We start from the raw sequence: 23,473 nt of genomic DNA on the forward strand, positions 1-23,473 counted from the left end.
TTTTATTTTTCTTTCAGCGATACTGAATTATAGAATAATTATGTCTTACGAACAAGAGCAGGAAAGGTTAAAACGGTTATGGGCGGAGTTTTTCAGTATTTCTGATGATGATAAATCGTTCATTGATAGAGAATCTGAGGAAGAACAAACCGTATTAGAAAGTCAAGAGACAATCATATTGGAAGAAAGAGCTCAAGGAGAGACGGCACACAAAAGCGAGGATTCTGAAGAAGTGGAGGCTGAAGAAGAAAGTGATTGGGCCAGTTTTTGGTACTAAACGTAATATTAATTTCGATAACTGGTTTACCAGTTATCCGCTCATGATCAATCTACTTCAAACTCATCATCTTACATCGGTTGGGACAGTTAGGAAGAAAAAAAGGCAAAATCTAACAGCACTTCTGAACACACGAGGAAGAGAAATTCACAGTTCAAAATTTGGCTTCAAAGAAGATATAACGGCTGTCTCATATGTGCCAAAAAAGTCAAAAATTGTAATCCTAATAATAATTTATCTAGGCACACTAACGCAGGTTAAGAACAACTAATTACACTTTAATCACATTGTTTTTTCTTTCTGTTCTCTATGTATCAGAGGTAAAACATACTATTAAAAGATGTTATGACATAAACTAAGTTTTACTATCCTGACCAAAATTTTTAGAATGTATTGTCCATTATTATATTTTATATTTGTGTTATTAATGTTGAGTGTCAAAGTTTATTTTAAATAATCTCAACGACTAGTAAGTTGCTCTGACGAATTGTGATATTTTGTAAATATTTACATATTTTTTTTATATATTACAGTGTCTTGAAAAAGGAATAAAACAATTCCGAAAGCTCGACAAAGGGTCAAAAGAGTGTTTCTCTAACATCTCGGCCAACCTTCTGACTGCAGCCCTAATAAACTGGTGGTTTTGTTTATATATATATATATATATATATATATATATATATATATATATATATATATATATATATATATATATATATATTATATATATATTGTTACGATAAAAATCCTGGCCTAAAAATAACCGTATTATATTATGACTAATGCTGTTCTGTTTTAGAATATACGAGACCTTTCGAATAGCTGGCATAAACTCCAAGTAATAAAAAAACTGGTTCCATTCGAATCTTCCGGAATTAGGCCTGTCCATTCGAGGCGAAACCAGGTCAATTGAGGTCAAAATCCATGGGATTCTAGAGCAGCTGTTTTCGTATAAATATGGAGGAACTTTTATTTTGAAGTTAGTTAATTCGGACGACGCGCTCGCGATAAAATGTTACGTTCGCTTTTTAATAAATTATGTATGTTTAGTGAAAATAAATAAATATCAGTCATTGTGCTTTTTAATGAATTAAGATAAGAACAAGACATTATAAATTAAAGACTTAACAATTAATAAATTCACAACAAATGGTGCCAGAAGTGAGATCGAACATAAATTAGACTTATAATAATAATACAAGTGAATACGTAAAATAAATTGTGAAAATGGCTACGATTTATGAGCTGACAGTGACTAATTTAAGAAGACATCTTGAAGACAGAGAATTATCTTCCACCGGAAAAAAGGCTGAGTTAGTCCAACGACTAAAGAACGCTTTGCTAGAAGAAGGACTAGACCCAGAGACTTATATATTTGAAGACAAACATGATGCTGTCATCTCGTCGATTTCGAAATTGGAGAACAAAGTATCCGGCGACATCGCTTCTTTAGAAAGCAAAGTTTCTAACGAGATTTCTTCTCTGGAAAGCAAAGTCTCTGCTAACATCTCTTCGGAAATCTCTAAAGTCACTTCTGAGATGTCTGCCCTGGACGATAGAATATCTTCGTTAAAAAACCAAGTTGCTGCCGATATGTTGGCCTTCGAAGAAAAGATATGGAAAGAGATGGAAAAGAAGATGGAGGAAACCGGGACAGCAGAGAGAGGAAACAATCCAATTACAGTGGAGATAAAAGAAGACGAGACGAAATGTAAGTTGGAGACACGGCCGAAATTTGAAGGAAGTGGAGGTTCTATTCATGTTAAAGTCCCAACTTTCGACGGAAAATCATCATGGAACAACTACATGAAACAGTTCGAATCAGCCGCAAGAGCAAATGGATGGTCTGAAAAAGAAAAGGCGGTAAACCTGACTATCGCTCTTCGAGGAGATGCCTTAGATGTGCTTCAGACCATAGCAGTAGAGGAGACCGATGATTTCGAACAACTGAAGAAGAGGTTAAATATGCGATATGGCCACGAACATTTGGAGCATGTATATCAGTCGCAGCTTAAAAATCGTAGACAGAAGAAAGATGAGGCTCTTCAAGAATATGAGGTAGATATTGCCAGATTAGTACGATATGCTTATCCAACAGCTCCCGAAGACATGATGGAAAAATTGGCCGTTCAAACGTTTATTGATGGTCTTCGTGATCATGAAATGCAGAGAACACTACGATTAGCTCGTCACAAGACGCTGGTTGATGTCTTATCCGCCGCCCTCGAATACGAGTCAGCTACGCAGGCCTCTGGCGGGTACAGTAAAGTTAGGACTGTAAAAGAGGAAGGAGATGAAGATAAACTTGACCAGCTCTTTAATTTGATGAAAAGCATGACATGCAAGAAAAAGAAGACCATAAAATCAAGAAACTCACCATCAGGAAAACCAGAACGAGTCAACCCTAGGGAGGCAGCTTCGACCCGGAACTCTTCCAAAGACCCTCTTATACTAATAGCTTCTTTGAAATGTCGTGAAGATAGTGTATATGTAGATGGAGACATAAATGGTAAAAAGCATACGTTGTTGGTGGATACCGGAGCGACCAGAACCATTATACGCCCGACAGTCATAAACAGCCGAAAGAAACTGTTACCAACGAGGTTGCGACTTCGGACCGCTACAGGTGAAAATGCTAACATTCATGGAGAAATCCAGGTACAATTGGGAATTGGAGCAGAAAAGTTCGTCCATACTGTTATAGTTGCTGACATCGAAGAGGATGTTATATTAGGAATGGACGTAATGAATATGCATGGATTCCAATTGGATTTTAAGAATAAGGTAATCAAAGTTGGCAACGAAGAGGTATTTCTCCATCCACATAATGACAACACTGTGCAAGCAGCCATTACAGAAGATACAGTCGTGCCTGCGAGAAGCGAAACGATCATAGTAGCGCGACTACAGGGAATTGTAGACGAAGGGACACCTGTTATGATGGAGCCTTGGAACCACGACGATGAGGTTGGCCGTGGAATCATAATTGGAAAGGAATTGGTGACTTCGGCCAAAGAAATTCCTGTGAGACTTATCAATGTCAACGACTACCCAGTGACCATCAAGAAAGAGACAAAGGTAGGAACTTGTGTACCTGTGACATCCATAATCCGTCAGGCGACAACATCTGATAATTCCAACGACAAATTCGACCAAATGGTTGCAGTTGCAGGACAGTCTCTAAATCAGATGGAGAAAAGGAAATTAAGGGAATTTCTTCGGCAGTATCGTGATATTTTCGTACCGAAAGGAGGAAAGACGGGAAGAACTACCGTTGTTAAGCATAAAATTGATACTGGTAATGCTAAGCCAATTCGTCAAACAGCTCGACGATTACCACAGGCGAAGAGAGAGGAAGCTGAAACGATTGTTCAGGAAATGAAGAAAGACGGGGTGATAGAACCTTCTACGAGTCCATGGGTCTCTCCGGTGGTCCTGGTTAAGAAGAAAGACGGAACGACGAGGTTCTGTGTGGATTACCGTTTGCTGAACAACGTTACCAAGAAAGATAGTTATCCTCTGCCTCGGATCGATGACACATTGGACACATTGGCTGGAAGTAAATTGTTTTCTACTTTAGATTTGAAGTCTGGATACTGGCAGGTAGAAATGGACCCAGTCGATAAAGAAAAGACAGCCTTCACCACAGGATCTGGATTGTGGCAATTCAACGTTATGCCATTTGGACTCTGTAATGCTCCTGCGACATTTGAGAGGCTTATGGAAAATGTGTTGAGAGGGTTATCTTGGAAAACATGCCTGGTTTATTTGGATGACATAATCGTCTTGGGGGAGACATTCGAAGAACATCTGAAGAATCTAGAAAACGTTTTTAATCGACTTAAAGCTGCCCAATTGATGTTAAACCCCAAGAAGTGCCAGCTATTTCAAGGTAAAGTCAATTATCTGGGTCATATAGTCAGTAAAGAAGGAGTGGCCGTGGATAAGGGAAAAATCGATTCCATTAAGGAATGGCCAAAACCAACTGACAAACATCAAGTGAGAAGTTTTCTTGGACTATGTACTTACTACCGGAGGTTTATTAAGAAGTTTGCAGATATCGCTAAGCCATTAACGCGACTTACGGAGGAAGCAAGAGATTACCGCTGGGATACAGACTGCCAAAATGCCTTTGAGACCTTGAAAAAGCATTTAATAACAGCACCAATTTTAGGGTATCCACTGCCAGAAGGAGAGTTCATCTTAGATACAGATGCAAGTAATGTGGGAATTGGAGGAGTGCTGTCTCAGATTCAAGGAGGACAGGAACGAGTCCTCGGATATTTTAGTAAAGTTCTTTCAAAACCTGAGCGGAATTATTGCGTCACGAGAAGAGAACTTCTGGCAGTAGTGAAATCAGTAGAGCACTTCTATCAATACCTCTATGGAAGAAAGTTTCTAATCCGAACCGACCATGCCGCCCTTAAGTGGTTGATGCAGTTTAAGAATCCAGAGGGTCAGATAGCCAGGTGGATCGAACGACTCCAAGAATACGATTTTAAGATTGAGCACCGGGCCGGAGTTAGCCACAGAAACGCTGATTCTCTTTCCAGAAGGCCATGCTCAGCAGAGTGTTCCCATCCCTAACATCCAAAGATGTTAGAATTAAAGCAGTTATACATAACAATGAATAAAACTAAAACTAAGGCACAGAAATTATACTTAATTAACTTTTTTTTTCAAATTACCGCTTTCTTGTTCGAACTGTAATGTTTATTGTCACTATTGTTTTTCGAGTATACTCGTATTCGTACGATTTCACTCATAAGTAGTTTAACACACTTTCAAACAAATACCTATTGAATTTTTGGATCTCTTCATTTACAGCCTTTGAAGTTATCGCATGGAGTTTTGCCGGTAATGTTACTTTGTCACTTATTGCTTATAACAAGCTGAATACTTAATGTTAATTATAAATCATAATAACGTCTATTATTTAGTAATATATGTGCTAATTTGGAATTTTGTTTGACTTCCATCTTGGATAATTTTATGCTCTGTTACTTACACCAAAGTATTTTTAACAAATCTGTTCTTTTAACATTTTTTTTAACTTACTTCGGTTTTTGATAACTTAAACTGTACGTTTATTTTTTATTAACAAAATCGCATCAGCCAAATTGGCTATTAGCGAAACAATAATAGCGAGCAATAATTTGTATTACATTTAGATAGCATTTAAAACGTTAATTGAGGTTAAGAAACTTTTTATGTTTGAAATATTGTACTGTAGACCTAAAATATCACTAAGTTTGTTTGGTATATTGTACAACATGTGCTTTGGCGTTAATGCTGGACATTTCTCTAATATATGTTTGGTTGTTAATTTTTTATCACAGTTGTCACACCTTATTCCTTGTTTGTTGGAGAACACGTAGCTATTAGTTAATCGCGTATGACCCAGTCGGAGTCGCGTTAATATTACCTGGTCTCTCTGACTTGTTGATAATGTGGGCCAGGGTTTTATCGATTTTTTAACATCGCGTAGCTTGGCCGATGACACTTTCCACTTTTCTTCCCACATATATCGCACTTTATATTTAACCGCCGCTTTCACGTCCGCACTCGTAAATGTTTTAGTACACTTCGCACTATCACTACTTGCAGCTTCTTTTGCAGCATTGTCTGCCTCTTCATTTCGTGGAATTCCAATATGGGATGGTATCCAGAATAACATAATGTTTTTTCCTTTCAGTTTAGCGGTGTGGATTTCTTCTTTTATCTTGATGACTAAAGGATTAGTTGGGTAGACATATTGGATTGACTGTACGGAACTTAGAGAGTCTGTGAGTATAATATAATTGGTATTATTGGATGCGTTGACAGCAAGGGTGGCCTGGTATAGAGCATATAGTTCAGCAGAGTAAATGGAGTACTCTGAAGGGAGTTTGTATTTATTTGTCGATGTTGGGGTTATGACTGCAGCACCAGTACCTTCATTTAATTTAGATGCGTCTGTGTATATATGTGTATAATCCTTGTAGTTGTGAAGCATATCGTTGAAGGCAGATTTGATTAACTGTGGGTTTGTTTAATGTTGGTCGAAAGAAATAAGACGGGTTAGGCACTCAGAGTTCTCTATTTGCCATGGAGGAATTGAGGACGATTGGGAGAAAAAGCATTCTGGGAACGTGTAGTTTAATTGATTTAAATAGCTTCTAATCCTTGCGTAGAAAGGTTTGGCAGTTCTTGGCTTATTTATGAAGAGATTTGGGAATTTTTCTGTAAAACAATTGTGAATAGTAGGGTTTTTTGGGTTAGACCTGATTTTTGCGGCGTATGCTACACTTAAATAAAGTCTTCTGTCTTCTAAGGACGGTTCACCAACTTCACAATAAATACTTTCGATTGGTGTTGTGCGAAAAGCTCCAGATATTATACGTAAAGATAGGTTATGAAGACTGTCAAGTTTTTTTAGCAGTGTCTTAGTGGCTGTAGAATACACAGTAGATCCATAATCTAATTTTGATCTGATTAATGTTCTGTATAACATTAAAAGTGTTTGGCGATCCGCACCCCATTCTTTATTGGCCAGAGTTTTTAGAAGATTTAGTCGCTTGTGACAAGATAAGATCAAATTTGATATATGCAATTTCCAGCTTAGAGTTTCTTCGAATGTCATGCCCAAGAATTTTATTGACGTTACACGTTTTAGGTTCTCATCACATAGTCTTAGGTTGGGGTATTTGTGATATTTTTCTTAGAAAACAGGATGAAACGAGTTTTTTCAGTGGAAAAACAGAAACCTGTTTTTTGTGACCAGAGATCTAAGTGTTGGTTAAAGTTCTGTGTGTGACAAAGTATATTTTGTATATTTCTACCTTTGCAAAAAACTACAAGATCATCCGCGTAGACACTTTACGTTTTGTATTTTTAATCTGTATGGTTAATAAATTAAACAATTTTCTTTACGTCCATCTTATTATCCTGAATAACTTTTGTAAGGTAAAGCATATATAATTTTTTTGTATCTGTGGATGTTTGCTTATTTAAATAATTTTGATGAACAGATGATGTGTATGAATGAATAAACGAAACGTCTTCTGATATTATTTATTTATTTATTTCCAAGCTTCCGGCTTTTTTTAGCTTAAAATATACATTGTTATTGTCTGACGCCTTTTAATATTGCAACATTTGCTTTCCCCATCAAGGTTTATCTGTAGGAAGCTAGTAATGGGTTACGAATATTGTAAATTTTGCATATTTCAAAAAAAATGTAAAAATTGTATTAAACTCGAAGATGGAAAAACTAAAGGAACCGCTGAATACTTCGCGTCAATGAGTTAACTGGTATGATGCCTGCTTATACACTAATTGATATTGACAATAGGATATTTTTTAAAACAAAATGAAATTGTAAAAAATTAAATTAACAACACAAATTTAACCAAACCTATGCTTAAATATTGATATTAAAAATTGCAGTTTCAGACAGGCCCAAAATTCCTTTTTCAAAAAATGGAGACTGTTAGGATTAAACATGCCTTGTCTGAAAAATATGACATATATTTTAAAGAACTCTTTTGTAATATTTCTAACAATAAGTCTCAGGAGCAGGTCGTCTGGCATATGCTTGCTGATAGTGGTCTGAATGTAGCTACTATTCATGCAAAACCCCTAAAGCAGTTTGTGAAATGTTCCTTCTTAATCGTTACTTACACGTAACTATTGTGTTATTACTCACTACAGTAATATTCGTAATATTTTTATTTCGAAAGTTTTCTCTATCGCATCTCAGAAGACTCAGCATTTCTCGAATATAGTTCTATACCAAAAATATATCCATCAACTTTGAGGATTTACGTAAAAATACTTTAAAATTAAAGTGTATTTTGAATTCTGAATTGAAAAGGTATTTTAAATCGACACAATACCGAACTTTTAATACCCCGTTCCAGATATACTCGTATACTGCATTTTTCTACTGGAAATAATTTTAAAACAAATTTTAAATAAGTTATTTGAAAAGTGAAATACACATTAAGAACTCAGATTAAAGATACCAATCGACAAAAAAAATTGTAAAAATAGTAGATATACTTACAGAAATATTTGTTAGGAAATTTCTGGAAATTATCTGAAAGTAAATAAAATAATTATTAAACAGGACACTTCATCGGTATAGAATAGAATAGAATTTATTTAATCAATATACAAAAATAGTTTTGTTTTTGGCAAGTCAAAGGAATAGTGACAATACATATAAAACATATAAAATTTTTGGCGAATTTAAACATTACAAACATGTATATATTTAATATTAACAATTAAAAAAAACGACAAACACACTTTATGGAATTATAAAAAACATGAAATATAATTAAAATAGGCAACTACCCTGACCAAACTAGTACTATTGTGTAAAAGCTGTACTTATGTACTCCGTTTTTGAATAGAAACAATGTTTCAAAAAGTGTGATTTGATTAAACGATAACAAGTGAAGACTTTTTACTTCATCTGGCAAAAAGTTATACAAACTAACATCAGTCAAATTTTTTATGCTCTTTGTCAACCTAAAACGTTGTGCTCTAATAGCATCTCTAGATCTTGTATCGTGATCATGGACGTTGGAGTTTATGTTAAACTTACCTTTGTTGGCATGAATTTCAATCAGAGTCTCACATATATAGAGTGAAGGTAATGGCATAGTACCTAAATCCAGAAATAAAGGTTTACAGTGTTCCCTATACTCTGCTCTTGCAAGTATCCTCACTACTCTTTTTTGTAATTTAAAAATTCGATCTGCGTAAGAAGAATTACCCCAAACAGTTATTCCGTACTGTCAACGGCTATGAAATAGTACAAAGTAGCACATTCTAAGGGTATTTTTAGGAATCATATAAACTAAGTTGCGTATTAAAAATATACTTGTAGCAAGTCTAGAACTTAAGTAATCTATATGAGCACTCCAATCCAAATTATCGTCTAGAAAGATTCCTAATAGTTTACCTAAACCTGCCTGGAATAAATTGATAGCAGATTTTATTCTCTAGTTAACTAATTATGATAAGCATCAGACAAATCCACACTTTCTAAGGCAAACCTTTAAAGAATTAATTGCTAACAACAGATTTGACCAAATTTTATACACAGATGCTTCTAAGATTCCTATAGCTATTGGATGTGCTGTAATTTCAAAAATAGACTTAATCAAATCTTGTAATCTTCCACTCTTCTGCTACATACATACTGCTGAATTATTTTCTATTCTCCAAGCTACAAACTTACTATCTCCAAAATATAAAAAAGTAGCAATATGTACCGACTCCTTAGCGTCTATCTATTCTCTCAAAAGTATATACACGTATAATAGCCGACCTCTTTGCAAAACAAGCATTGTCTTCTAATATAGTAATATGGAGACTGAAAACATACAACTACATACAGATTTACAGTCGTATTTTAAAAATATCATTCAAATGTCTTGGCAAGATCACTGGAATATAATCCCTTCCAAGCTTCGCGATATCCATACCAGCGTTAAAAAGCTTGAGTTTCCTTCCATGACACGAAAAACCAAAATCTTAATTCGCCGACTTAGAATCGGCCATACAAGACCAACTCATAAACATTTAAAGACTTCCCAAGATTCACCTACATGTACATACTGTGGTAATATTCTATCTGTTAAACATATTCTCGTAGACTGTACCCACTTTAACAACGAAAGAAAAAAGAATATTTTGAGTCGAAACCTACAAAATATTCTCAGTTCGCCAGATCAATTCCAAAACCTTACTAATTTCCTCTATGAAACCAAGCTTTACCAGAAAATTTAGAAGAAGAAACGTAGTTTAGAATTTGATAATTTTAATAACTGTACCAATATTTGATGTATTGAATGTATTTTTTTATCGATTGTAATGCTATTGTATATTCTTGTAATGTAATGTAATAAAATATGTACCTGTGTCAGTGACCTGTACTGTCGAGACACGTAAAGCGTAATATTACACGTAATATTAAATATAAAAAATATTTATATTTAAAAAATATTTCCTTAATTAAGACCGCGGCTATTTGTAACATTTAATGGATTTAACTGCAAATATACTTGTATTTTGTTTAGTAAATATGTTGATTACCTACTCGAAATTCATGAAATCAAAATAAGTATAATAATCATCATCAAAATATAAAACTAAGTTATACAAACGGAAATATAATTTTATCGTATAATTAGTTATTTATATGTCGCTTTATTATTGGATTATTAATTTATTAAATATACAATGCATACACTATGACCGAGCTCGACCACTTTTGGTTTTAACGGGTAGTACCAGATGTTTGTTGTTCGATTTGAAAATAACATATTTAAATTATTGTTCTTTTTTATACAATGTACATGAAATTAATAAACATTATTATTATAATATTTTTTATTGTAGGTATGTGTTCTATATTTAATAATTGTATCTTTTATACACCTTGTCTTTTTTCCTCTAATTCTAAAAAGCTATAAAGAAGAATTTGGTGGCGCTCTTAAACACAAAACACGTATTTACTTGTAGACTGTTTTTATACACATCAATATTGTTTTATTTTTACTTTAACGTTAAACCTAGTGCTTTTTTTATTTTCTATAAATTAAAATGTTAAGTAGTAAAAAAGGCATTCTATTTTCATATTTCCCGAGAATATTGATCTATTTTACAGGCACTTCGGCTCAGTAGGGCATAAATTCACAATGTGGCTATATTACGCGCTATTTGGGCCATTTCATGCAATGCCGTCAGCTGTAAAAACGCCAGTCGTTGAAACGAATTTGTAACACAAAATGAGTAAATAAACAGGGCATTTCACGAAGAAAAAAGATTTTCACGAACCAACGACTTCTTCCAGATGACCTAATCAAGATAAAATAAATTTAATAGATATTAAATACCTTAAGTTTGTTTGTTTTTTGTATTGTATTGAATACGAGTTAAACATTCATATATAATAATATAGTATGTTAAAACCCTACACTGCTACAGAAATTGGCTCAATAAATTATTAAAAAGCGCCAAAAGAGATTATTACAGAAATCAGATTTTTTTAAATAAAAATGTGTCTAAAAGTTTATGGAATAGAATAAAATATTTAAAAAATAAAAATCATAAAGACAGAAATATTCCAGAAACAATTACAGAAAATGAAACTATTCTTAAAAAAATATAACTATCTCAAATTCTTTTTTTTTTTGTTATTTCACAGAAATTGCAGAAACATATGCTAAAAAATAATACCACCACAATCATATACTTCTATACAAATCTTTAAGCCAGTCAAAATATTTGACACCGGTCTCAGAAAGTGAAATAGAAATCATTATAAACAAGTTATAAAAAAATTTGGAATCGGGAATTGACAAAAGCAGCTCTCAAACAATAATAAATATAAATGGACAAATTAAAAAACGATAAGTTAAATTAATCTAATATTTGAAGCAGGAGAGTGCCTGGACAAGTTTAAACGACCTGTTAGAACTAATATCTTAAAAATACATGATAAAGTAAACAAAAATAAACCTACTGCCTGTGTATTTCTAGAATTAGAGAAGGCATTTGATACGGTCAACCAAAGTTATGTTAATTCAAAGTTATTTATATAAACGACACCAAATTGTGAAGGTAAATAACACATACAATGATTAGCTCATCCTGTAGCATGTATAAATTCCTTAAAACCATCGAATATTTAATGTATACAATTTATTTGGTACGTCCCTGGGCTATGTATAACATTCCTTTTGAGTCTTTATTTATATTCGATCATCGAAGAAAGAATTCAACTGCGTAGTAAAAATATGGTCATATTCTACGTTTTACTTCTGCAATTTTCAAACCTAAGCAATGATCAAGGTCAGATATCCTGAGCGCGTCGCCGAAAAGAATTCCGATTGGCTAGTCCCGTTGACTGGTAGAGGAGAAGAGTGCCAGAGAATAAGCCGGTACAGAGACTGAAGCAAGGTCAACTTTAGGTTGGATTAAAATTTTAAAGAGAGAAGACGCGGCGTAAGAAGCCTGGAGGAACCGGCAAATTTTATTTGTGGAATTGTGAATTCACTTAAATGTAATGTGTCAGTTTTTGTTTGAGTAATCACTGTTTTGTTTCGTGCTGTGTTTCACCACAGGGATTTGTAAGACGGCGTTACAAACAATTTTATAGATGTCCACATGGTTCTAAGCAGGAGCTTGATTAATTTAAAAGCCAAGCTTTGAAGATTTCATAATCCAGTGCCCAGCTTCCATCCTCATTTTGTTGTCCTGGTCATTCCAGACCATTTTGCAGCTTGTAAGACGCATTTGTGTTATTTTTCAGTGTTTAGAAAACCAGTTCCAGCCCCAAAAATTTTAAAGGAGATATAATGTTCAGTAAAATCGGGAATGAAAAGCTTATCTTTCCATCTAGCAGGAAGATTCTTGTAAGCGGCGTCCTATGTAAACAGCTCAGGAACTTCTTGTGTTGTGTGGTCCTGGAAATCCATGTAAGTACCCTTTTGATTCAATTTTCGTAATTACACTATTCCAGTCCTCTTGGTTTATTCACTTTCTCACGACCTAGCTCTCCAAACAAACCAAGAGCAGCCGTTCGCAAACGTTCCGGTTTGTTTTGCTTACCCTATCCCCAGACCAGCAATTTTTGTCCCCAATTTTTAACCCCCTTTAAGTGATCCCAATGTGGTAGACAATATAACCGCTACAATCCTAAAATGTGGTGTACCTCAAGGAACAGTTATAGGTCGACTATTATTTAACGTACATGTAAATGACTTATAGGACATAAACACTGAGAGAAAAATAATCAGTGTTGCCGATGACACTGCTAAGTTTTAAAAAATAAAATTGAAGTTGATATCTTCAAGATAGTTTATTTGTTGAATTAGAAAGGATTGATAATTAACTTAAACAAATAAACATGTTAAAACTGGAAGTAGCAAAAAAAGATTAGGTCAAAGATACCTCCTTTATCAAGCTCCAAGAATATTTCATGCCTTACCTGATATATGTATGTAAATATATCTAACTACTCTGAACTCACTAGTAATAATAAAATCAATATTTAAAAAATATATCTTTAATTAAGATCGCGGCTATTTGTAGAATTTAATGGATTAAACAACCAATACACTTGTATTTTGTTTAGTTAATATGTTGATTACCCGAAAGTCATAAAATCAAAATAAGTATAATGTTCATTATCAAAATATACTACTACGTTATATAAACTGAAATATAATTTTGTTGTTTAATTAGAATTAATTAATTATTTATATGTCGCTTTATTATTGGTTTGTTAGTGTATCAAATATACAATGCACAACACTATGCCCGTGTTCGCCTGTTAAATGAAGATGTTTTAGCGTGATGCTTCATTACCTGCATGTGTACAAGAATTATCTACTCCATTTCAATTTTTCACATATTTTTTTGGCGATAATCGATTGCAAGGTATTACCAACCAATCTAATTTATACCGCGTTCAAAATAATCCTGCTAGCCAGCCAACATTGTTACAGATGGCATCAGTAAATTTATTAGAATACTGCTCTATATGTCAGTTATCCATTTGCCTAAGGCACGTTGCTGCTGGTCTAAAAATATTAAAGTGTCCCAAATAAAAGAAACGATAAGTCAAAATGCTTTTGATCGTGTCGGAAAGGTAATTAATTTTACAGATAATTCAAAAATTAGACCTTAGGATGATCCACAAGCATATCGACTTTATAAATTGGGAAATGTTGTAGAACATTTAAATTTAAATATAATGAATAATATTTAGGTGTAGATGAAACACTATGTGCAACTAAAACAAGATATTATCTAAAACAATGCCCCTTAAAATTGGTCCTAAATGTACAGAATAGAAACAGGAAGTAAAAGATTTATGCAGAAGATTTAAAAGAACTAAGAAAAGAAAACCAAAATGTAAAGGAATAAAATCAGCCTATTAATTTAAAGAATAGTTCAGTTCAGCACTTAAAAAGAGAAATGAAAGAAAAAAATTGTAATATTAAAACAGGAGGGAATATTGACCCAAAAACCTTGAGGAACGGAAACATGCGATGAGAGAAATGATGAAGAATACAATAAAGATACGATAAGAAATTAAATCAATCGATACCATAAGAAAAAAAACATGTCGGTTGATGCGGGAAAAACAAGTAATGAAATCGAAGGTAATGGAAAACAAGAAAAGATACAATTTCAAAGAAACAATAATTTATATTAACGATAATTAGATAGTATTAGAGAAGAAAATTCAGGAGAAACTACAGAGAAATATCAGGTATGCGGTCTGTTATTTGGAAAACTTTTGTAATAAAGACAAAGAGTTTGATTTCCAAATAACAGACCGCATACCTGATATTTCACTTTGTTTACGTTTCGGTCGATAATCCTACCAGTTTAGTTGACGAGTGGAGCAGATGGTATTTTCTTTATGAGAGGTCTCCATGTCGAAGGTAACCGTATGCCGTCACCTCTTTTATTGAGATAATTTAGCCTTTGTTCAATTTCTATGGCTTCTCGGACAATTGTTGGTTACGATTTGTTTGATCTATATTGGATCGGGGCAATCTGCATAAGGAATTTCATAAACTCCGTGTTATTGATATGGAATGTTGTCTTTGATTGATCGGACAAGATATGAAAGTTTTTGTTGGGAGGTAAATATTGTCCTTATTCCCCTTGATTTAAGAATTTTGTCGATTTTGTCAGCGACACCTTTGATGATGAAGGAAAAAAAGCTTTCGTATTGTTACGATAAATATGACTCATATTTACCCTTGATATTGGTTTTTCTTTATGTACCGTCGAGAAACGGTAGGGATGAATCAGTTTCCACCTCTATCGTGAACTGGATACTAGGATGTAAACCATTCAGATGGGTTTGAAAAGACACCAAAGCATCTCTACCATGGGGCCAAATGACGAATGTACCGTCAACATATCGTAGCCAACATGTGGGTTTGACCATTGATGTGGATAGTGCTCGGATCTAGAAGTATTCCATAAAGATATTTAATTACTGGGGAACCCATTGGGGCACCATTTATTCGTCTGTAGAATTGATTTTGGAAGATGAATGAAGTGTTTGGACATATAATGTTTAATGAGAGATAAGTGGTCTTGCTGGATACTGTATTTTTAATTTTCAGAGTGTTTAGAGTTTGGTCTATAGAAATGTTTGTAAAGAGTAAAAGATATCGAAAGTTACTAGAATGTCTGACGGTGAGATAGGGTATTGTTTAAGAAGTTCGATGAAATGAAAAGAATTTTTGATAAAGGATAAATCATTTTCGGCGAGAGGTTGTAGAGTTTTGGCCAATGGTTATTTAGAGCAGTTGTATGCACTACACTGTATAGGAATATCGGATTTGTGAATTTTGAGTAGGCCATATATTTGTGGTGTTCTGGAATACTTTTCACGAGGAATTAGAGATTGTTTTATATCAACTGGATTTTGTTATTTTCTCCAGATATGTTGTTGAATTATTAGGAATTGGTCTGTAGTCTGGAGTATTAATGAGATTTGAGAGTTTATTAATATAAGAAGTGTTTAGGATGACGGTGGCATTGCCTTTATCGGCGGGAGGAATGGCTAGATTTGGATTTGACTGAAGTTCTTTCAGGGCTTTTTTTATCAGATTGACTAATGTTCGAAGGAGGAAGTTTTGAGTTTCTAAGAACTCTAGCGATGTCTTGTCTAGTTATTTCAGCATCTTCGGAAGGTAAACGGCTTACGGGATACGGCTTCGTCAATTTGACAAATGATTATCTCAATTGGAGAATGTGGCTTGAGGTAACAGAGTAATTAAAACCTTTTGCTAAAGCTTAAGTTGCAATGGTCGAAATAGGATTATCAGAAAAGGTATGAACCACTGTAGTGGGTTTCAACGTTGTTGTTTTTGAGTTGTTGTTCTGAGTTTCAGTCTTAGATTCGAAAGTGTTTAGGGCTATCTGTGTGTTGATACAATCGAAAATGTCCCATAAGATAGGATGTTACATTAAAAAAATAAATAGATGACCAGATATTAAAATTATTGATATTTGTGACATCTTGTTTTCGACTAGCGGAATGAATCGATTCACGGAGACGCACAAAACTGGTCTTTTAAGAATTTTGAAGATAGAAGAAAAAGTATGGTATTTGAGTTTTAGAAATTTGGGATTGACTTTATGGTCTCGACAGGTTTTAAGGAATGTTAAATCACAAAGAAGGTCATTCCTACGTAGCAGCAGTTTGCTATATGATTTAGTGAGCTGGTAAAATTCCTCCCCATAGAGGTGAATAAAATGTTCCGAAAGGTTTCCGCGGTTAGTACAATTAAACCTAGAGGTAAGATTAATACTATTCTAGGAATTATTAAACTCAACAGTCTTCCGGGTGCTCGGCGCAATGATAATCGACGCGGTTCAAATCGTTCTCAAAATACAAAATTTTCAAAGTGGAAATTGAAACGTCAATAAATTTATTTTAACCTTCAATTGTGACTGATTTCCATTAAAATCGTAATTACTTTGGGTACAAAAATATTAATTTTGCTGTAACGTCATTGTTTATTAATTTACCTTTACATGTGGTACCGGTAAGTGTTAAGAAAAATTGATTTTGATTTAATATCAAAGAATTGTAAACTCGGCTTACAAACGTTTCAAAGTGATTTGGAGTTCATATTTAATTCAAATACACTTTAGGATAAGGAAAAAACGGAAAGAATTGTTGCCCAGGCATGTTGTAGTCCCGAAGCACCAAGGAAGACCAAAAAAAATTAGTGTTTTCTGATTAAATTACTTCATTTTAATTAATTTTGACATTTTTATTATAACGTTTCAACGTAAATCTAAATCCACAAACTCAAATATAGAAGGGGCCCGTCAGGCCTTCTATATACCGCATTGCGGACTAGGCCCTTAAGGCAGATCAAGTGAACTGATCTACTCGCGAAATCCGAGCACTGAGGTCATGTGCGGCATACATGGACTTGGTGGCCGGACCCCACTCGGATGTTCAGCCGACGAGGAGAACAAAATTTATTTTGCCAAATCGGCGGCTGAGTGGCCGGGCACACACTCTTTTCCGGATATAGAGTCGTCAGTTCAGCTGGCGGGTCTATGGTCGGAACACACGCTCTTTTTTCTTTTTATTTAGGGACTCAAGTCCCGACGTAAAGTTAAGAGTAACTTCTATAGAGTCAGTAAAGTAAATAGGGAGAAAAGCCTACATGTGGCTACCCCTACAGTTAGGTGGCATAACCACAGTCAATAAAAACAGTGGGTGTCCCATTACCCAGGGCATCTTAAGTGACGCTCAGATCACAAGCCTTCTCACGTAAGTCACACGATGAGGAGGGGTGGAGGAAAAGCCTGGGGGTCAGATAGGTACCACTTCGATTAGCGAAGTGTGACCGGTTTGATCTTCGGACATGTGGATCCCACTCTTACGTGTTCCTAGGGGCAGGGTTGATCACTGCGTGTGTGTGTGTTTATTTCAAATATTTTGATGTTTCAAAAATATAAACAACGATGGGTTCCAAGATTTCCCCAATAGTTAGTAATTTTTTCTTGGACGACCTGATTAGTGAAATAAGAAAGAAAATTGATTTTTCAATTCTTTTTATATAAAGGTTCGTAGATGATTTAATCTTGGCTTTACCATCGAAACAAGTTGAGGATACTTTATCTATTTTTAATAGTTGGAATAAAGGTATCCAATTTTTTTAAGAAAAAGAGATAAACAATTGCTTACCTGCCTTAGATTTGTTAGTTTACCGAAATTCTGATAATGTCTTTCGCACTGAATGGAACAGGAAACTTTAATGCAGTAGTAGGTATATTCATTATTTTTCTCAACATTAGTACATAATGAAAATGAACCTAATCTTAGGTCTCAAGAACAGAATATGTAAACTATCACATAAGGAGTTTGTAAATTGTGACCTCACGAAATTAAGAAAACTTACTAGAAAATGGTTATCCCAGAGGTTTATTAAAAAAATTTTTAGCACTCATCATAACAGAACCCTACATTTACATATCATTAAACAACGAGAAGATGTTTTAAAGGTTTACCTATCCTATCTTATTTTTCTCTACTATATATATATATATATATATATATATATATATATATATATATATATATATATATATATATATAAATAGTTTAAACAAAATACAGAAATTAGGATTGCCACTAAAAATATTAAAACATTCAACAGTCTTTACACCAAAACAACAACTGCAAGGTATGGAAAGCTCTAATGTTATTTACTCCATACTGTGTAGCACGTGTGGTAAATTTTACGTCGGTCAGAGCTCACGTAACCTATCTCTTAGATTAACTTCTCATAAAAGTAATATCCAGAGAAATTTCAAATCTAGTGCAATGGCAGAGCAAGTGATCAATGAGGATAATGTTTTAATTTTTTACTTCATTCAAAAAGTACAAATTTTGGAAAGAGAAATTAATTTACGTAAAAGAGAATTTAAACAAATGGTATGGATAACAAAGTTAAATTATATTAATAATAGATCTGACGTTGATAATTTAAGCATCAATTATAATAAATAACATTTTTTCTTATTAATCATAAAATTTAAATAATAGTTTGTTACATTATCTGTCCGTATTTGATTTTTAATTCATTATTTTAATAATTTTATCCAGAGATTTTTATGTCTTTATCATTTTGCTATACATTGTTTTTTCGTTAATTTCTTTCCCAACCTACCGCATTATTTTATGTCAAACGACATTTGAGTGATGTCAAATTAACATCAAATAATTATTTCGTCAAAATTGGAATTAGTAGTGTAGTTTAAAATTGCAATATGTTTTAATTTTTATGATATAATTTAATATATTAATTAGTAATCACAAGCAGCAAGATTTTTTTTGTTTATATTAATTTTATCTAAATGTAAACATTCATTGTTGATTGTCTTGAGGAATGAAATAAAATTTCTGAAAGCTTGACTAGAGTTTTACATTTCGCATAAACACAATCAACAAAACTTTCTTTTAAAAAAATATAAACATCAAATATACGAATTTCATTGAATAATTTAAAGCTAATCCATTTTCAAATTCCCTTTGAAAGCATATCCTCATATTTTTTACATCCTTACATTTCCGTTAACAGGATGTATTTCAGTCATTAGACAAGACACAGTCGGTGTGTAACTTCACCAGACATACCGAAAACGTTCCTCGGTTCAACCCCATACAAATCGTAATAAATTTTGTAGAGAAACTTCCATGTACTACCCACACAAATCCCTTTTCCACGAAGCCGTACATTTGTAAAGAGCTGTGGGGGAAACTGTAGTTATTGCTTTATCTTAAATAATTAGCTCTGTATTAACGATGTGGTATATGTATGTATATTTCAGCTTTCGTTTAAATATAAATTCAAAAAATATTGAATGTGTATGATAATAAAAATATTACAAAGAAATTAAATTTATCGTAATATTGTCACATAAATTATGTTACTTTAAAATAATTATAGTAAAGTATATTATGTAATGTAATATGTAAGTTTATAGCTCACATCTCAAGTAATTGTAACTTTCTCTAACTAAGTGGGTACTTTCTCTAAAGCTTTTTCGTTAACGTAGACAAGACAAGACATTTCTTGTTCAATCTTGTTCTGATTGACAATTATGTTTTTTTTTGTGTTCAGAGGCATTCCATACCTCTCGCAGTACTGCGTAGTGTGATCAACCAAAATTTTCAGCCATTCTCTGCTATCTGAATGTAGTATTGTATCGTCTGTATATCTGAGATTATTCACTAGTGTTCCGTTGATTGAAATGCCCCCATTAATGCCTTAGAGTGCCTCTTTAAACATCTCTTAAACATCTCTTCTTATCACATATTCAAAAGAAGAGGGTATAGTACACATCCTTGTCGTACTCCTCTTCTTATAGGTATCGTTTTAGATTTTTGTTGGTCTACTCGTATTATGGCTTTCTGATATCGGTATAAATTTCAAATGATTCTCACATCCTGATCATCTATTTCTGTGTTCCGTAATATGTTTGTAAGCCTTTTGTGTTGCATTTTTTTTAAGGTTTTCTCAAAGTCAACTAGACATATGAATACGTCTCAGTTGACATCTCGACACCGTTCTATGAGTGTTTTTATAGTAAATCAAAACAGTTGATTTCCTGTTATTCTTTCGTCTAGCTTTTTGTAGACACGTCATGTATCACTCGCAAAAAGACTTTTAAAACATGATTCATCAAGCGGATCGTGCTACTAGTATATCAATGTGGTTCTCTGTTAGTAGTCTTAAGATTTGTGTAGATATTTCAGCCGGTCACATGGCTTTATCATTTTTTATTATTTTTTTATTTAAGTTTTAGTACTTTTTTACTTTCCCCTTTGATAATTGTAGGTCCATTTCTACCACTTAATTATCTTTCCTCCATTCTTTTACATTCTCTCTATTCTCTCATATTTTATATTTCAAAAGCCTATGAAACGCTTTTGAAATGTGGAGATGTATAGGACTTTTGAAATGTGGAGATGTAGAGGACTACTTCGAATTCCATGGACTTCTCAAAGACGCACGAATGTCTCAGTTCTAAATGGATTTAAATCCAAACAGCGTCTTTCTAGTACAATTTACTCTAGATTTTTAGTTCTTTGGGCATCTTCATCGAAGTGATTACAAAATGAAGCGGTTGCTGGTCCAAGGAAGGCCTGAGATTCAGCGCCAATGCAGTGATCTCCACAGTAATAGACAGACATTACAACAAACCTTTTCAACAAACAGTATACTAAGACGGCACATATAAAAGTTGAACAAGACCAAAGGAGAAAGATCATTAATCAACCTATCCGAGCTGTTAAAGTACTACTTTAACAGTAACTACTACTGTAAGTAACTACTTTAGAAACAAAAGGAAGATACACAAACAACGATATTAAAGTCCGAGCTTCAGTCTGGTAGAGATATCTTGGTCGGCTTCGACAGGGCTAGACTACAGATGATACACGAGTGAGATGGAGAAAGAAACACGAAAGAGAAGAGAATTTTGGGCACCACCCTATTTTTGAAAGTAATAGAGAACCGGAATTTCCGGAATTGTCATTCGGCTTATATGATCCTTCTATTCTACTCTTTCTTACCTAGTCCTTGATGTTCTCCACCTTGCATCTACGTCATAGATCGGTACTTCTAGCTCTGTCCCATAGTGTCTTACCATCAATTTTACTGAGTGTTTTCATCTCTGCTGTTCCTCTGTTTTCTAAAAAACATCCTTTTTGTAATTGTTGTGTTAAGTCGTGTTTCTGCCGCGTATGTCATTATTGGTCTGATGATTGTTTTGTAAATTCTGCCTTTCATTTCTTTTCCGATATTTTTATTTCTCCATATTGTTCATGTTCTCCAAAAATTCTTCTTTTTCCTCCTCTTTATAAGAAATTCTGCTTGTTTATTGGCGGATTAATGCCTCTATGAAAGGTTTTCACTCCATCTTTTGCGCTCGTCCGATACTTCTTCTGCCGATTGGTGACTTATCTCTTGCTATTTTGACGACAAGAGTCTCCTCCATTCTGCTTATGTGGTTATTCCATTTTTTTTTCTATTTTGTGTACACTCATTTATACACTTTACGCTACATTTTCTTTTAATGTCTTTCCTTTCGATCTCTCAGCGTATTTCCTGTAATTGTTCTCCGTACTCTCATCTCTGCCGTTTTTAGTAGCCTTTGTGTTGTGGCTCTGTCGGGTCTTATTTCTGAGGCATATGTCATTATTGGTCTTACACTGGCTTTATAAATTCTTGACTTCATCTTAGTGTTATTGTATCTGTTTCGCCTCGGTGTTATTAAAGCATTCTGAAAGTCTATTTGCTTTTTGTGCTCCATAAAATTAAATTCATTAAATAAAATTATAAAATACCCGAAAGAGATAAGGTTAGTTACATTACAATTATTAATGAGATAATGTTGTGAAATAAAACATGTGATCAAAAAAAATTATATAGATAACTCAAAAACGATACAAAACGAGTGATATGCTCAGCAAAAAAATTCTAAAGAAAACTTGGAAGTGAAATTTCTTATAAGAACTACGATTTTTTATCTAACATAAATATATAATATGTTCTCAAGAAAGTAAAAAAAATATATTTAGACAAGTGATTAAGCCAATAGTAAATTTCAAATACTTCTAATTTTTTTTTTAAATTAATTAGTATTTAACCTTAAGAAAATATGTAAAGGTATTGTGATGAATATTCCTTATTTAACGCTACTGGATAACCTATAATTACTATAAAATAAAATATTACATAAATATCTATACACAGTAATTTCTTATAAAGTAAGAAAGGCTATTATCAAGTAAGTATTGTAGCTTTCATAAGTTGCACCTCATCAAAGAAAAAAATAATTTATCATAAATTTGGTCAATAAAGTCTGGTTATAAAATTACTTGGCTTTTTAGGTTTACGGAGATAATAAAGTAGCAACTAGGCAATAAAAAGTACTCAGAGGGTATAAAACATTAGAGAACAACCTATATCGAGAACATATAATAATGGCTGGTTTCTATACCATTGGCGCGTGTCCACAGCCGACAAAGATGAAATAGATATCGCTAGAAACAGCACAATTCTGGAAGTTAAATCGCCAAATCAAACGACTACGTTGATCAGGTAACACAACAGTGCGTCAAAATTAAATAGGAAATAGCAAAAAGGCAAACAATATTGCACTGTTGGTGACTTGAGTTGTTGGCCACTATTGACGTCTTGGCTAACAAAATTGACCCATTGTTTATAAGGTGAAGCATTTTTAAAATTTACTTAAATTATTTCCCTTAGAAAATTCCTTGCACGCCCCCTATGTCTTTATATTTTGCGAGAAACCTTAAAAATAACCCATAAGCAAAGAGCGATTTGTCATGCCTTTTTCTCAACAACGAAATAGTTCGCCAAATGTTCCCTGCTCTTTTTATCTTTCATTTGTTAAATAGAAACCCTTCCTTTTAAGAATAGAAACTAAAACAAAGAATTTAGTTTCTATTGTCGAGCTACCCAGATACTTCCTGCGAAAAGCGGAGAGGTTGGTTTTTTATGAAATAATATTTCCTGTCGAGAGAAAAAAGAGTAAGGTTAGAAATACAACCACACTAGCCTTGTCAATTAAGTATCATTTTCGCGTAGCACTCTACGGCCAATACGCCCA

General features: G+C 33.6%; 1 protein-coding gene across 1 annotated transcript in view; it reads right to left on the minus strand.

Annotated features, from left to right (window-relative positions):
• The window catches only part of LOC140443381 (uncharacterized), a 742,015-nt gene extending 733,658 nt beyond the window's left edge, over nt 1-8,357 (minus strand). Inside the window, exon 1 of the mRNA XM_072534614.1 lies at nt 8,325-8,357. The gene's annotated coding sequence lies outside the window, so the exon portion shown is untranslated. The remainder of the gene's footprint in view (nt 1-8,324) is intronic.
• Between the last annotated feature and the right edge of the window lie 15,116 nt (nt 8,358-23,473).

Source organism: Diabrotica undecimpunctata, chromosome 6 (genome assembly GCF_040954645.1).
Source record: "Diabrotica undecimpunctata isolate CICGRU chromosome 6, icDiaUnde3, whole genome shotgun sequence".
Classification (NCBI taxonomy): domain Eukaryota; kingdom Metazoa; phylum Arthropoda; class Insecta; order Coleoptera; family Chrysomelidae; genus Diabrotica; species Diabrotica undecimpunctata.